This window comes from Heterocephalus glaber, unplaced genomic scaffold, assembly GCF_053883595.1.
Source record: "Heterocephalus glaber isolate CG9 unplaced genomic scaffold, H.glaber_assembly_v1.0 deba00001571, whole genome shotgun sequence".
Taxonomy (NCBI): domain Eukaryota; kingdom Metazoa; phylum Chordata; class Mammalia; order Rodentia; family Bathyergidae; genus Heterocephalus; species Heterocephalus glaber.
The window spans coordinates 5,676,195-5,692,566 of record NW_028258356.1 but is presented as its reverse complement, the minus strand read 5'-3'; the positions used below and the strand labels follow the sequence as shown (position 1 = coordinate 5,692,566).

General features: G+C 35.6%; 1 pseudogene; it reads right to left on the bottom strand.

Annotated features, from left to right (window-relative positions):
* Positions 1–3,250: 3,250 nt before the first annotated feature.
* On the bottom strand, positions 3,251–15,290 carry LOC101721227 (archaemetzincin-2-like; annotated as a pseudogene).
* Positions 15,291–16,372: the final 1,082 nt, after the last annotated feature.

Here is a 16,372-nt window from a genome sequence, read left to right as displayed (position 1 = left end):
TTTTCCTTTAGGGCTTGAAATATTTCACTCCAGCCTCTTCTTGCCTTGAGGGTTTGTGTTGAGAAGTCTGCTGTGATTCTGGTGGGCTTTCCTTTGTATGTGATCTTTTTCTTTTCTCCAACTGCTTATAAAATTTTGTTCTTCTGTTGGGTTTCTGGAATCTTAGCTATTACATGTCTAGGTGTAGAATTTTTTTGATCATGCCTAGTTGGAGTCCTAATACCTCCATTATCTGTATGTCAAGTTTTTCCCCCTGCTTGGGACATTTTCTACTATCACTTCTGTGAACAGTTTTTTTTAATGTTATTTGCACTCTCTCCTATTTCTTCATTGAGTCTCATCAGTCTTATGTTATTCTTCTTTGCATAATCTAGCAGCTGCTGAATTGATTTCTCATGGTCCTTTACTATTTTTTGTTTGAATTTTCAATCATGTAATGTAGCCATTTTAAACAGGAAAATAATTTAAGACAACCCATAAGAGCAAAGCAAAGGATTACTGTATTATGATAAGCTGTGAATAAAATCAGGACTATTTCCAATTCCACTGAAGTCTGTCCCTAACACGTCAAGTGGGGAGAAGCCCCAACATTTCCCTTGAGTGGAAGCTGCAGCAGCCCAGCACTGGTTATGGCTAGCACACAGGGGGCCCTGCAGCACAGTTGGAGGCCCAGGTGGCAAGATGTGCTTCTGGGAGAGTGCCTCTTCCCAGCGGGCACACTCCCTGAAACAATCAGCAACTGCTCCACTCCAGGAACTTGCCAAAGAGATTCGTATCAAAGCGGAGCCATTTATAAAATGGTTGAAGGAGGTGGAGGAAGAATCTTCTGGTGGTGAGGAAGATGATGAAGGTCCTTTACTATTTTTAAGAAATTTTTCTTTTTCTGGTCACTAATTATAATCGTGTCATCTACATCTGAAATTCTGTCCTCACATTGGCTCATTCTGCTTTGTAAACTTTCAATGCAGTTTTTAATCTCCTGGAAATCTGTTTGCATCTGTTTTATGGATTCGATTTGTTTCATATGTTGTGATTCCATCATGTTTCTCTGCTCCTCTATTTTTTTTAATCTGTGTCTGATCTAGATTTATTAATCATGTCTTGCACTATGGGCACAATCTCTGCTGTTATCTGAGAATTTATTTCTGATTTCATTTTTTCCAGGTCTTCTTTTGGTGCCAGTACAGGGGGCCAGGTGGTTGAGCATCAGATTGTTTCATCTTGTTGCCCTTTGTGGTTGCCTTAAGTGATCTGGAAGTCTGGTTTTCAGACTTGATTAAGTGTCTTCTCATTTCATTGGATGCAGCCTGCTGCAGCTTTTTTGAGGTGACTTTTTGCTCACCCAGTGGTCTTCAATTCTCTGCAAGCCAATGAGAGGTCTTTTCTCTGCTGATCACCTCTGTGCCACTTTGTGGGTTCAGAATGATGGCCTTCTGTATCCCTGTGTTGCCCTGTTGTCCAAGTCAGGTTCTGGCTGGGCCCTTCTCCTTATGTAGTTGTGGTCTGGGAGGGCCCTTGGCTGGGGGCTATAGATGCCAGTCACTGGTGTTTGAGCGGGCTCCAGCTGGGGTCTGCAAACATGTACCAATGGTATCTGAGCAGGCCTCTGGCTGTTGGTTGTGAACCTGTGCAGCTCTTTTTCAGGTGGGCCTTTGGCTGGGCCTGTGGTTCTGAGCTTCTGGGGTTGGGGTAGGTCCTTGGCTAGGATCTGCCTGCAACCATGCCACTCTGGCCCATGTGGGCTTCTTGCTGAGATCTGTATGCACTTACAGATGGAATCTTGATAAATTATTATTGAGCAACTATCTTTCCTCAAACTTTGTTTCAAGTGTTGCTTAGATGGCAATGGGCTAAACAATCTTTTGGTCCTGAAATAGCTTATGGTTGGGTGTTATAGGGGAGTATGAATAGACAACACAATATAAATTACATGTTATATCAGATCAGGAACATTTTTATGCAGAAAATTAAAGCAGCAGTATTTAGGAGTGAGGTTGATGTCTTGTGTAGAGTGATTATGAAAGATTTCAACAACAAAACAATATTTAAGCAGAGATTTAAAGAAAGGGAGGAAACCAGGCACAGAATAATTTTGCTAGAGTGTTCCACATAAGGTAAATAAATAACAATATCCATGAGACCAGAGCACAGTAAGTGAGGATAAAGTAGTGAAAACAAAAAATTGTGGAAGTATGGAGATGTAGGTTTACAGCAAATGAGGACCCTTTACAGGTATGGGCTTATATTTTCAGTAAGATTCAAAAGTGGTGAACAACATTTATAATCTAACACACTCAAATATTAATAGTGTTATTGTATTTTAATATGTGATCACAGAATTAAGAATCAAGAGCAAAACTAGAAAGAAAATGTGTTTACTTAAGCAATAAGTACATTTAATATCAATGTGGTAAAGAACTTTTGTTTTGTTTTGTTATTGTATCTTCAGAAGCTAGAGCAGATTGGCATCCCATAAATATTCAATAAATATTTTCTATATACTGACTTATACAAAACCATTTGTCAAAATGGTTAGAAATATTGTATAAAGTTGTTGCAAGTTTTGAAGTACTGACAGTTGTTCATAATCTTTTATTATTATTTAAATTATTGTGGTATTAGTAAGGATAAATCCTCCTTTTTTTGGTGCTAGAAATTTTTACCTTATTTATTTTTTTCTTGCTTTACCTGGCTAAGGGTTTATCTACTTTAATCTTTTCAGAGAATTACCTTTGGACTTTGTTGACTTTTCTCTATTGATTTCTCATTTTTATTTCATTGATTTCTGTCGTAATTGTCATTTATTTTCTTCTGCTTGTTTTAAGATTAAGCTATTCTATTCTCTTTAGTGTCATAAAGTGGAAGTCTAAGTTCCTGAACTTAGATCTTCCTTTAGGTGTAATGTATGTATTCAATGCTATAAATTTGCCTTTGAGCACTGTCTTCACTGCACCCACAAATCTTGATGTTTTGTTTTCCATTTTTCCTTAGTTCAACATGGTTTTAAATTTCCTAGCCAAAATTTTCCTGTACCATATGATGTTTAAAAGTGTGTTTTCTTTTATCTCCAAACATTTTTGAATTTTCCAGCAATCTCTAGCCAATTACTGACTTCTGGTTTAATACCAGTATACTCTGGAACACATTTTGTGTGATTCTTATTCTTAACATTTGTTCAAGTGTGTTTGAATTTATCTATGTACTTTTTAATATGCCAGTATTTATTTTCATTACTCCTATTTGAAGGTCCTTATTTTTGGAGAACAGCAAGATATTTTATTGCCCACTCTTTCCATTACTTAAAGGTTCCACAGGTTTAGGCAAATTCACATTATTTTCGAGACCGTTTTGGAGTTGCTCTTGATGTGTCAGCAGATTCATTATCAATCCACCTTAACACTGCTTTTTATCTTTCTACAAAAGGATTAAAATTATTAAAATTGATAATTGATAATTTGAAATAGGAAGAAAAGGTCTAAAGCAGTAGGGGAAGTTGAAGGGGAAGGGGAAAGTTAAGAAGGGAAAGAAAAAATTATGAGAAAAGGAAAAAGGGGAAATAAAGTATTTGTAAATAGGAAAGGGTGGAGGGGGTGAAGGGAGGACAGGGAATGGGGAAAGAATAAGGACCAAGATACATCATGTAAAGGTACAAGATCACAATGATGAATGTAAAAATATTGTATACCTAAAATATACCAATAAAAGAATTTAAGAAAAAAAATACTGAAGCCATTAGCACACTGCGTTATAACTAAACAATTAGGACAAAAGTATATGGAAGGCATGAGTAGCTTTTTCCAAGGACTTGAAGCTTTGCAATAGGCATACAAGGAATTGGGAGTATTGCAGTCCAAATATGTGTCTGATCTTATGGGTTAAAGTCTTACAGGATAACAGTAATAAGGCACTAGTTATTTCAGGAATATAATAGTTGTCAAAAATATCATAGCCTGACTATGCACCATTCAGCATCAGGACCACTGGGCCTGCATACCATTCAGCAGTGGGGCCACCCACAAGAGCCACAGCCAGATCCAGACAATGGCAGAGAGAAGAAAGATCATTGTTCTGAGCTTAGGAAGATGGAGAAGTGGTGAGCAGCAGAGAGAGGGCCTCTCTGTGACTTGTGGTTGAGAATGGAAGCTCACAGGAAAAGCAAAGAGATTCACTGTAATAAAGATACAGCAGAGGACAGTGTTTGGTGAGTTACTGGGATCAGCATTGCCTACCAAAACTCAAACTTGCTTTGGGGAGGGAGGGCTCAAACCTGCATCACAACTGTGAAGAATTCAAACCTACAGAAAGTTAAGGAGCTCAATCCTGGCCTTGCAGCCAGAAACCAGCCTGAATCTCAGTGACTACAGCTGGTTCTCTGAGATTAAGATCTCTCTGAGACTTGGATCTGTACACTGGTGTCCACATTGTCTACTGGTGATAGCAGAAACACTCCTCAAAGGGGACTTGTTGTTTTCTTTTTCTTTCTTTCTTTCTTTCTTTCTTTCTTTCTTTCTTTCTTTCTTTCTTTCTTTCTTTCCTCCTCCTCCTCCTTCTTCTCCTTTGTTCTTCTTCTCTCTCCTTTCTTGCTCCCATTTTTCTCCTGTTTTGTTTTTTCTTGATTTTTCTTATTTCTATAAGAGCATGAGAACAGCTTCTAGTTTTCCTGTTGCCATTAGTTTGTTGTGTTGTTGTTTTTGTTCCTTCCTTCTCTCTTTTCCTCCTGTCTTCACCAGTTTTCCAAAGTTTACATGATCTTTCTGTATCCTCTACCCCTACTTCTAACATTACCCTCTCCTTCTATTTCTCTATCTCACCCCAACTCCAACTCCTTCTAATTCTTTCCAGAAGGTAAATTCCCTATACTGAAGGGCTTATTTACTGCAAACATATTAATGGTTGGTCCTAGTTTTTGATATATTACCACAAGTCTAGTTCACGCAGTTAAAGATGACATACTAATAGCACAATTTGACATTTTCTAAGCTGTGTTTGATGATATTGTTGATGCTGATTGTATTAATTTAGTCAAGGTGATGTGATTGTCCTAGTCAGCTGCCCTTCTTGGTATACCAAAACTGAGATTGCCTTAGGGTAATTACAGACTCAAAACCCAAAGATGAGCTATAGTTGGAAGACAACTCTGAGAAGTAGTCATTCACTAAGGGTTCTAAATGCTAGCAAGAAAGATACTCATGATAGACAATAGACAAGTACCAACCCAGGAATTAAAACAAAACAGTCAACTACAGAAAATAAAAATGAGAAAACACCTAAAAAGATGCAAATCCAGATGTCCAGCTCATTAAGGCAAATACAGAGAGCAATGAGATGGAACAATTGGAAAGTAAGCTGTCCAGACTCCTTGAACTAGTAACAAGGAAGTAACAAATGAACAAGGTTCTAGAAAAATTAAAACAGAAATAATTTTCTAGATAGCTACAGAGATGGTGACCAGAATAAAAGACATGCTTAGTGACTCTAAAACATATACAGATTAAAAAAAAAAGATGGAGACACTCAGGAACATTATGAAAACCATGAATGACCAACATCGGAAAGAAATGGAATCTATGAGACAGATTCAACAGATATCCAGGTGATTAAATACTCCATTGAAAGAATACACAGCAGAATGAGCCAATGTGAGGTCAGAAAATCAGATATAGAAGACAGAAAAGAGAGATTTCTTAAAAATAGCAAGGACAAGGATCCGAGTTTGATCCCCGGTACCAAAAAAAATAAAAAATAAAAAATAAAAAAAAATAGCAAGGGACCACAAGAAATCAATCCAGCAGCTGTGAGATGATGCAAAGAAAAGTAACATAAGATTGATCATGGGCAATGAAAAAGCAGGAGATAGAACAAATGACATAAAAAGCCTGTCCACAGGAGTAATGGCAGAAAACTTTCCAAACAGGGGAAAAGAATTGGACATACAGATAAGTGAGGCACATATGACTCAAACTAGCCATGATGACAAAAAGTCTATGTCTAGGTATATAACAGCCATAATTCAAGAAATCCAACAGAAGAACAAAGTATTAAAAGAGATTAGAGAAAAGAAACAAATTACATGCAAAGGAAATCCCATCAGAATCACAGCAGACTTTTCAATACAAATCCACAAGTCAGGAAGAGCCTCGAGTGAAGTATTTCAAGTTCTAAAGGAAAATAACCTCTTACCCAGACTGATGGATCCTGCAAAACTATCTTTCAAAATCCATGGAGAAATAAGATACTTTCAAAATAAAGAACACCTGAGGAACTTCATGAATAACAATCCATCACTCCAAAAAATTCTAAGCAATATCATAAATAAAGACAATGAGGACTACAACTTCATGAACCTCAATAAAATGAAGCCATCAGGCAAGGGGAGAAGTTAAATGGAAAGAGGGAAAATTGACAGTAGAAAAATATGACAATGATAAGTCAATACATATCAGTTGTAACCATGAATGTTAATGGTCTCAATTCACCAATCAAAAGAGATAGATTGGCAGAATAGATTAAGAAGCAAGATCCAATGATATGCTACATAAAAGGAACACACTTAATTCAAAAAGAATCTCATAGAGTGAAAGTCAAAGGATGGAAAAAAAAATACTCCATGTGACAGGAACCTGGAAAAAAGCAGGAGTAGGTATCCTATTTGCAGACAAATTGGATGTCAAGCCAAAACTAATAGAGTGACAAAGAGAATCACTACATCCTTGTAAATGGAACAATCCAAGAGGGAGAAATGACAATCCTAATTATATATGTACTAAATAATATGCACACAAATATATAAATGCATATTAATGGACATAGAAAATGAAATAAGCACTAATAAAATAGTAGTGGGGGAATTCAGTACCTTACTGTCACAAATAGATCAATTAGACAAAAAATCAACAATGAGACACTAGAACTGAACCAAAAGCTTGAACAAATGAACTCAATAGATGTCTACAGAGTGTTCCATCTCACAAAATCAGAATACACATTCTTCTCTGCTGTACATAGGTTGTTCTCCAAAATAAACCACATGCTAGCTCATAGAACACACTTAAGTAAATGTATAGAATATTGCAGTTATCCCCTGTATATTGTCAGACCATAACACAACGAAATTGGAAATCAATAGCAAAAGAAACCACAAGAATTTCATAGACACATGGAAATTGAATAATACCCTTCTGAACAATTAATAGGTCACAGAGGAAATTAAGGAAGAAATTAGACAGTTTCTACAATTAAATTATAATCCCAATACAACACACCAGAATTTACAGGACACAATGAAAGCAGTTTTATGAGGGAAATACACAGCAGTGAATGCCCATATTAGGAAAACAGAGTGAGCTAAAGAAACAACCTAATGCTGAACCTCAAGCTTCTAGAAAAAGAAGAGCAGGACAAAGCCAAAGCTCATACAAGGCATGAAATTATAAAGATAAGGGCAGAAATCAATGCAATGGAGGCTAAGAGAACAAACCAAAAAATCAATGAATTAAAGATTTGGTTCTATGAAGGAATAAATAAAATTGACAAAACCCTAACAGAGTCAAAGACATAAACCATATGATCATCTCAATAGATGCAGTAAAATCATTTGAGAAGATCCAACACTCATTCAGGACAAAAACCCTACAGAAAATTAGAATAGATGGCACTTATCTCAACCTGATAAAAGTCATCTATGAAAAACTAAAAGCCAGCAGCATACTAAATGTTCAAAACCTGAAATCTTTTATGCTAAAATCAGGAACAAGACAAGGATGTCCACTGTCACCACTCCTGTTCAATAGTCATAGAAATATTAGCCACGACAACTAGACAAGAGAAAGGAATAAAGGGAATAAGGACAGGAAATGCAGAAGTTAAATTTTCATTATTTGTGGATGACATGATACTCTACATAAAAGACCCCAAAAACTCCACCTAAAGAATTCTAGATTTGATAACCAAATTCAGTAGATTAGCTGGATACAAAGTCAACACTCAAAAGCCTTCCTGTATATAATAGACTCAGAGAGAGGAATTGAGGAAACAACTCATTTCACAATAGGATCCAAAAAAATTGAAATACCTAGAAATCAGTCTAGTGAAGGAAGTAAAAGATTCTACTTTGAAAACTACAGCATTCTTAAAAATAGATGCCAATGAGAATATGAGAAAACGGAAAGATATACCTTGTTCTTGGATAGCAAGAACAATATAGTGAAAATGGCCACACTTCCAACACTGCTATATAAATTCAATGCAATCCCAACTGAAATTCCAGCAGCATATTTCACAGAACTAGAGAAAACAATCCAAAAATTCATTTAGAACTGTTGATTTTTATTTTTAATAAAGGTCTCTCTTGAGGGAGACCTGGGACCCCGGAAAGCACCGACTTTTAAAGAAAGAAAAGGAGACAGCCTGGCGGACTAACAGCAGTTTAATTCCTCTGGCACTATTCGGCAATCACAAAGGGAAGAAGCAAGGCTTTTATACATGTAGGAAAGCAGCTTAGTTATTTTGGCTATCATCTTTCTGATTTTAACCTCTGGTGACAAATGACTTTAAGTGACTCATAAAAGCTACAGGTGAATTCACAAATCCCGTTTCCATTCACCAATCCCGTACATCAAAGAGCACACTGCAGCCCTCTTCTTATCAGATAGTATCAAGAGAGCAGGACGACTTTAGCCAAAAATCAAGCCCACCTGCCGACCATAAACAACACAGATGTGCGTAGTGAGTCTTACCTCTCTTAACACCCCTGGAGTCATTGGGTCCCGGGGCCTCTGATCCCGGAAAATGGTAAATAAGAAAACTAGGAAAACCCGTTTTTCTCCTGTGAGACTTTTACAAGGTCTCAAAGTTTTCTGGCATTCTTTTAACAAACAGACTTGTGGAATTTCCCAGAAACGACTTAATTCTCTTAGTTAACAAACTTTTTGTGATCTATTCTTACAACTAGATAGCTGAATTGTACCATTTGCCACAGGAACCAGAACAGATCTAGAATAGGAAAATCAATTCTAGACAACAAAGACAGCTATAATACAAATGTACTGTGAAAAAAAGAACATGGTACTGACAAAGAAACAGACCTGAGGATAAATGGAACAGAGTAGAAGATGCAGAAACAATTTCATACACACTCAGCCACTTCACCTTTAACAAAGGAGTCAAACACCCTTATTGGAGGACAGATAGTCTTTTTAATAAACGGTGCTGGAAGAACTTGGTTTCAACTTGCCAAAGATTAAAAGTAGAACTAAATTTTTCACCATTCACTAAGGTAAAATTAAAATGAATTAGAGATCTAAATATTAAAACAAAAACACTAAACCTGATGGAAGATAGATGAGCTATAACTCTTGAAAACATTGGCATAGGAAAAGATTTTATGAAGAAAACCTCAGTTATGTGTGAACTAGCACAAAGAATCAATAACTGGGTTCTCAGCTTATTAAAAAGCTTTTGCACAGCAAGAGAAACCACCAACAGACTGAAGAGACAACACACAATCTGGGAAAAAATTTTATCAGCTCTTTCTCAGACAAAGGAGTACTATCTAGAATATATAAAGAACTTAAAAAAATCTGACCCCCCCAAAGTTAAAGACCTAATCCAAAAATGGGCATCTGAAATGAATAGATATTTCTCAGAGGAAGAAGTAGAAGCAGCAAATAAACATATGAAAAAATGTTCAACATCACTGGTCATTCGAGAGATGAAAGTGAAAACAAAACTGTGATTCCATCTCACTCCAGAAAGAATGGCTGCTATCAAGAAATGAACCAATAATAAATACTGGCTGGGCAGTGGGAAAAAAGTAACCCTTTTTCTACTGTTGTTGGGAGTGGAGACTGGTGCAACCACTGTGGAAATCAGTGTGGTGATTCCTAAAAAACTAGAATTAGAGGTTCCGGTTGACCCATTTATTCCCCTTCTGGGTATGTTCCTGAAAGAACTACAAGTGTTATACTACAGCCATAAATGTGCACCTATGGTTATAGCACCAGTTTGTAATAGCTAAATCCTGCAAACAGCCAAAATGCCAATCAACCGGTAATTGGATTAAGAAGATGTGGATTTTTTAAATAAAATTGAATACTAATCAGTTATAAAGAAAGACAAACTAGAGACATTTATAGCTAAATGAATGCACCTTGAGGGCACAGTCTTAATTGAAATAAAGAGGACATACATGTGCAAACACTGAATTGTTTCTGCAGTGTGAGAAACTGATAGTGTAAATGGGGACCAAAATGTATAATAGATATTGTGAAAGAGGAAGAAAATGTTCAAAGGGGAAGTGTAACTGAGAAGGGGGTGGGGTGGGGAAAAGGAAAGTGGGGAAGGAAAAAAGAATGAAAAAGGAAAACAAAACAAAACTTATGTAAATGCGGAGGGCTGGAGGGGTTGAAGGGAGGGAAGGGGAATAGCAAAAAATAAGAACCAAGATATGTCCTGTACAGGAACAATTTCCCAATAACGAAAGTGAACATAATGTATAGCTAAAATGTACCAATAAACTTAAATTTTAAAAAATGGTGTAATCACTGGTAGATTTTTGTTAAGCTTCTTTACTGCAACTTCATAGCTTGAGGTATATAAATCCCAGCCATACCTGGTAAAACTGAATATCCCCACACCATCTGTCAGAAAGGCCTGTCCAAATACAAAATTTTGGGAATCTCTTGGATAACGATCAAACATTATCATCCTCATATACCAGAAGACATCTTTAGGTCTCTTCATTTTTAAGAAATTCAAGATATGCACAGCATGAATTTGTACATTTTGTTTGTGATCATTGACTCTAAAGAAATATCTTTTTGCAGAAACAAAAACTGGCTCTATGAGTTTTACTCTCAGGACATAGAAAAATGCTTCACAGTAGACCATGAGACATTCAACATATTCTTCAATCATAACTCCAGTGTTTCCTAGAGCTCCAAAAACTGTGTAAACACTGCATTTTAACATGCATTTTCACTGGAGAGAGTGTCTTTGGTAGGGATCACTGAATAGCCTCAAGGTGGGAGGTGATCCAATTTTACTATCAATGCAAGGTAATGGGTCCAAAGAGATCACTGGCTGACTGGAAGAATTAGTTCATTAAGCACAGTTCCCCAGAATCTAATTTCTCATACTGTGATACAAGCACTGGTTTCTTTGAGATGAGAGTTGTTTTGAGTGTCTTTTAAGAATGCAGTACTATTGACTGCATCATCATAAAAGACTAGCATATCCAGACAAGAGTTGTGGAAATTGCCTTCATCCCTGGTAGGCCTCTATACCACCCCCTTGATGCTTGTGGCCTCCCCTTTCATGAATATTTATTCTGGAAAATATTAAATATGAGCTTAAAATGAATGCGCATTTTGATATTGTTGGATAAAATATCCTATGAACATTAATTAGATCCAGTTGATTAATTTCACTGCTTAATTTAAAAATGTTCTTACTCATTTTCTACTTTCTGAATTTCTTCAGTTATTAAAAGAATATGTTGCCCTCTTCAACTCTACTAGTTGCATATTTTGAATTTTTTATTAAACTTAAAGTTGGATTACTTTAATATTTATGACAATTTGCTGCTTCCAGAGTCTCAGTTGATCTAGCTTCCATGTTTTTAATCTCCCTTGTTTTCTTTAGATTTTCTTAAGAAATTATTAAATTGAGTCCTTGTTTTTCAATAATTTGACCCACATTTTAAAAATTTTCCATTGCGGTGGAAAGGTATTGGGAAGGGGAGTATTCTGCAATCTTACTATGAATTATCAATCTTTTAGTGGCCTGTATCTTTAAACTAAACAACTATTTGTTAACCTTTCTTTATCTCCACTTAGGTAAGACAGGAAGGTTAGAGAGTACCACAAAGGAATAATTGTTCTTTTTTCAAATCAGACTCTAATAAAGTACTGTTTCCTTTGGAGAGTCAGCCTTTGTTCTGGAGAAGGTTCCAGACTAATTTCTGAATGATTTTTCTTCTGTCCCACCTAAGCCACAGGAACCTCTATTATCCCTTTACTATGAGAAAATACTGGGGCTCCTGAGGTACAAATTCACAAAGGCTTGGAGACACTCCTAAAACTACAGCTCCAGAACACACAATTCTTCTATCGCATACTCAGTTTACAGAATAAGTCACAATTGCCATTGGAATATTACCACTCGTGTATGGCTCCACTCTAAGTGAACTAGGGTTTCCTGTAATTCACTACATTTACTATCTTTCTAAATTTCAATATGATGGTGTGGGGTACCACTTCTGTCTATACTCAAAGTCTGGACATCTGAGGGTATCTGAAGACTTTTTTGTTGTTGTTTTTCAGAAAACTTTTGTCAATTTCTGTTCTAAAAAAGGTAGAGTAGGGCTGGGGATTTAGCTCAGTGGTTCCACCACCTGCCTCGTGAGTGCAAGGTCCCGAGTTCGATCCTGGGTACCAAAAAAATAAATAAATAAAAAATAAAAAAGGTATAGAAGATGATTTGAACAGAGTAAGTTTGAAAAAGCAGTGGATCAAATAACTGTAAACAGTTTATCCAAATCACAAATGAGAAATAAATAGCCTTAATCTTCCAGTAGAAGGAGGCATCTGAAGACTTAAGTTTACAACTCTGCTTTTAGAGGTATACACATAACAGGCCACAGTTATCTAAGAATGACTTAACATTTTCATCCATGCATGCAGTGTGGACAAGGTCATGCAGCAGGTGTTCAGTCTCACCATGTCTTAATAAACTGATAAGACACTATAACTGTGAACTAAAGAATACTGTAACCTTTTAGTACCTGTATTTACTCTTTCTGTTATGTAGCTGTTTTGCTGAAGGAATAAAGACATGCAGCTCTTGAGCTCTGAAGCTGCAGCTCCAGTTCTAGCCTGCTCTAATACTGCCCTAATGCTGATGATTGACTCTGCATCTTGTTCTTATTTGGGAAATTAATTAACTCATGGTACAAAGGACTATACCCACTAATATGTAAACCTGTCTTCAGGTGCCCCCCCTGCAGAGGCTCAGCCCTCACAGATGTTTTGTCCTATGACTGCAACTCTCTGATGGGTCCAAGATGAGTATTTTACTTTCTTGGTTTAGTTTTTCAGTCTTGTAATGATGAAAATTATGACTTTCAAGTTATTTCCATGTGAAAGAAAGTGGAAGTTTCCAAGTGCTAAAATCATGTGCATCTAAGTAGAAATATGGTGCAATAGAGTTTAGGAAAACATAGCTAAATGGTATCCAGGGAAACATGGCCACTAAAATACTATATAGAGGCTTATTTTATTACCACTTATCATTATACTTTAAAATATGATGACAATGTAATCAAGTTACACATACATATGTATTTTTATAAGTATCATCATTAAAATTCCATTATTATTAGAGTTTATGTTTGAGTCATTTGTAGGAAAATGGATGCATCTTGACACCATCATGTTAAGTGAAACAAACAAGCCACAGACTCTTAAATATCACATGGTGATGTATGTGTACAAAATTCTCCAAAATCACAAATATAAAGATATAGATATATAAAGAATTTTAGAAAAAAGAGTCTATGTATTTAAGTATTGCATTATTCATATTCTGGGAAAATGTATGTTTCTTACTTTCCCTACCTAGGCTTTGGACTACCATTAGGAAATGAGAAGGAAATGTGAGACAGGTAATCACCACACATTTGGAACTTTTGCAGGGTGCTCTGAATCTTCCTATAGTCAGATAACAGGCTGACTGCCTGGCATGAACACTACAGTGAGTGGCCCAGACTCTTATTTTGTGCCCCTGCTTCTATTCTTACCAACATAAGAAAAAGGATTATAAACTGGTAAATGACAAAGAAGAGCCATTGAAATAGTGGCTAACTCTCATTATGTGGTGTATAGATTTTTCTTTTTCTTACTATTTTTTCTTACTGAAAGGCCTTTCCTTCCTTCTTATACTCATTGCTGTGTGGCCTAAAAAATAGCTAAATTGCTTTGAGCCTCTGTTTGAAAGTTTGAGCTAAAATAGAGTATGCCTTTTCTTAAAAGGAACAATAAGTTTTCTTTCTCAAATAACCTTGCAAACAAGATGGGTAAAAATTGGCATTCTGAGATCTAGTTCTTGTTGGTTTCATAACAATATTCACTGTAATAATACTGTCATCAAACTCAGCATGCTGAGCAGCTAGAAACCAATTCTAGAATCTTCTATGGCTTTATCCATTTCAAGGGAATGTTGCCTTTTACATATTCAAAAAATTCAAAAGTCCAAGTATTCTTAAGTTTTATTCTACCTTTTTTCTTAATTGATTTCTTATGAAGGCCATTTTTAATATTAAATTTTCCATAAAATTCAATTTTATTAATTGAGAATACATTTTCTCTACTGGATTCTTCTAAGCCTTTGAGATAGATAAGATCAATATACTTTCCATGTATTTTCAACTTATCAATAAGTGTAAAATTTAGTGGATTTCTAAAGAATGAACAACTATAGAGGATACTTCCTGAGAGTCAAATAATGCATACTATAAGCTCACTATTATAGATGTTTTTTTACCAAAATATTTTACAGTAGTTAGCATTTTTTTTTTTTTACTTGATTAAAAAAGCAAATGAACCAGGTATGGTGGCACATTCCCATAATCCAAGCACTTTGGGAAATTGAAGTAAGAGGATCTCAAGTTCAAGCCCAGTATGGGCAAATTAGTGATTAGGGAGAAACTGTCTAAACATAAAAAAATAAAGAAGAGTCAGAAATGTAGCTCAGTGTGAAGGCTCTGGGTTCAATATCAGCAAATGAATAAATTAATTAATAAAAAAGGAAGAAATTTAACCCTTATTGTTGTAAGATACTAAAATATAGGGTACTATACAAAACATTTTAACATCACTGTTTCTATGTTCTAAAATTTCAACCATGTTATTTTAATGTTATATATTTTGTCTATACACATACGCATACATGCATATCATACACATGCATATACCCTCATTCACTTGGCTTTGTTCTTTTAATTCTCTAATTTCAAAATGAGCTATTAACCTAACTAGATACAAAAGTGTCTTTTAGTGTCCACTAAAGTATTAATAATGCAAAACTTTTAAACTCAAGTTGTCTTGGACGGAATGTTTTGTGAGTTGAAGCCCTAGGATGGAGAAAAGTCCTCCAGCTGTGGAGGTTATAATGTCACCCTAGAGGGTCTGAAAAACAGAATAGTATGCCAAAGAGAGTTACTCTTGAGCCTTTAAATCTCACAGACTTTGCATGTCTAGCTTTCGAACTTCTTTTGGAACCGTTAATGCTTTCATTTTCCCCCTTTCTTTCTATTTCTTCATATTTATCCTTTTTAGAATTGAAATGTTAATGCCGTGCCTTTCCCCACCATTATATATTTGAAATATATACATTGATTTTTTGTTCTGCTGGAAAACAATTTTGCCTCAGCATGGATCATGTCTCAAATCTCATCCATAACTTATTTAGATGGAATTTAGATCAAACACAAAATTTTAGAGTTGATGCTGGAATAATTTAAAACTTTTATGGTTGCTGAGATAAAATATATGTATTTGACATGTGAGGACAAAAGTTTCAGGGAATAACAGGAAGAAGCTTATGGATTGAACATTTGCCTCCATGAACATTTCTATCTTGAGTTTCTTACATATTGTATACCTTATCAATTTAATTAATAAAAAAAGAAACCTAAAAAAAAAGAAAATTTGTATTTTGAAATTCTTACCATCATATTTGGCATCAAATATGCCATCATATTTGGAGATGAGGCTTTTGGGACATTGTTAGGTGACATGACTGCAGTCCAATGGTGGGGGAAAAAAAAGATACTTTGCTTTCTGAGATGTAAGGGTACAACGGGAAGGAAGCCATCTACATACCAGGAACAAGATCCTCATCAGACTTTGCATCCATCAGTGACCTCATCATGCATTTTTTAGCAAAACCAGGTTTTTTGAAATACAGAAAAAAATTTACATAAAATATAAAAAATCAAGCTATTATAGCTCAAATAGTTTAAAGAGACTTCTATTTACTAAAATTTAGCTCTTGGTTAATCCACTTAAGACTTTGTTAGCCACACCTTTTCTCTGCTCTATATAAAACCAACATTCAGGCTTATATCTAATATGCACAGTGCATGAACATGAATTTGTAATAGACTTAGAAATATCTGATACTCTCAGTATCTTTAATCTGACTGACATAAACATGCCATTAGTGAATATTGTAATGGATAGAAAGTGAAATTTTTTCACAGCAGCAAAAAATGGTAAGAATTTGAAACGAGGTAATGCAAGCTAGTCTAATTTTCCACTCTGTATCACACATTGATGGGCCTCATAATTCACACCTGGGGGATAGTACAAGCAAG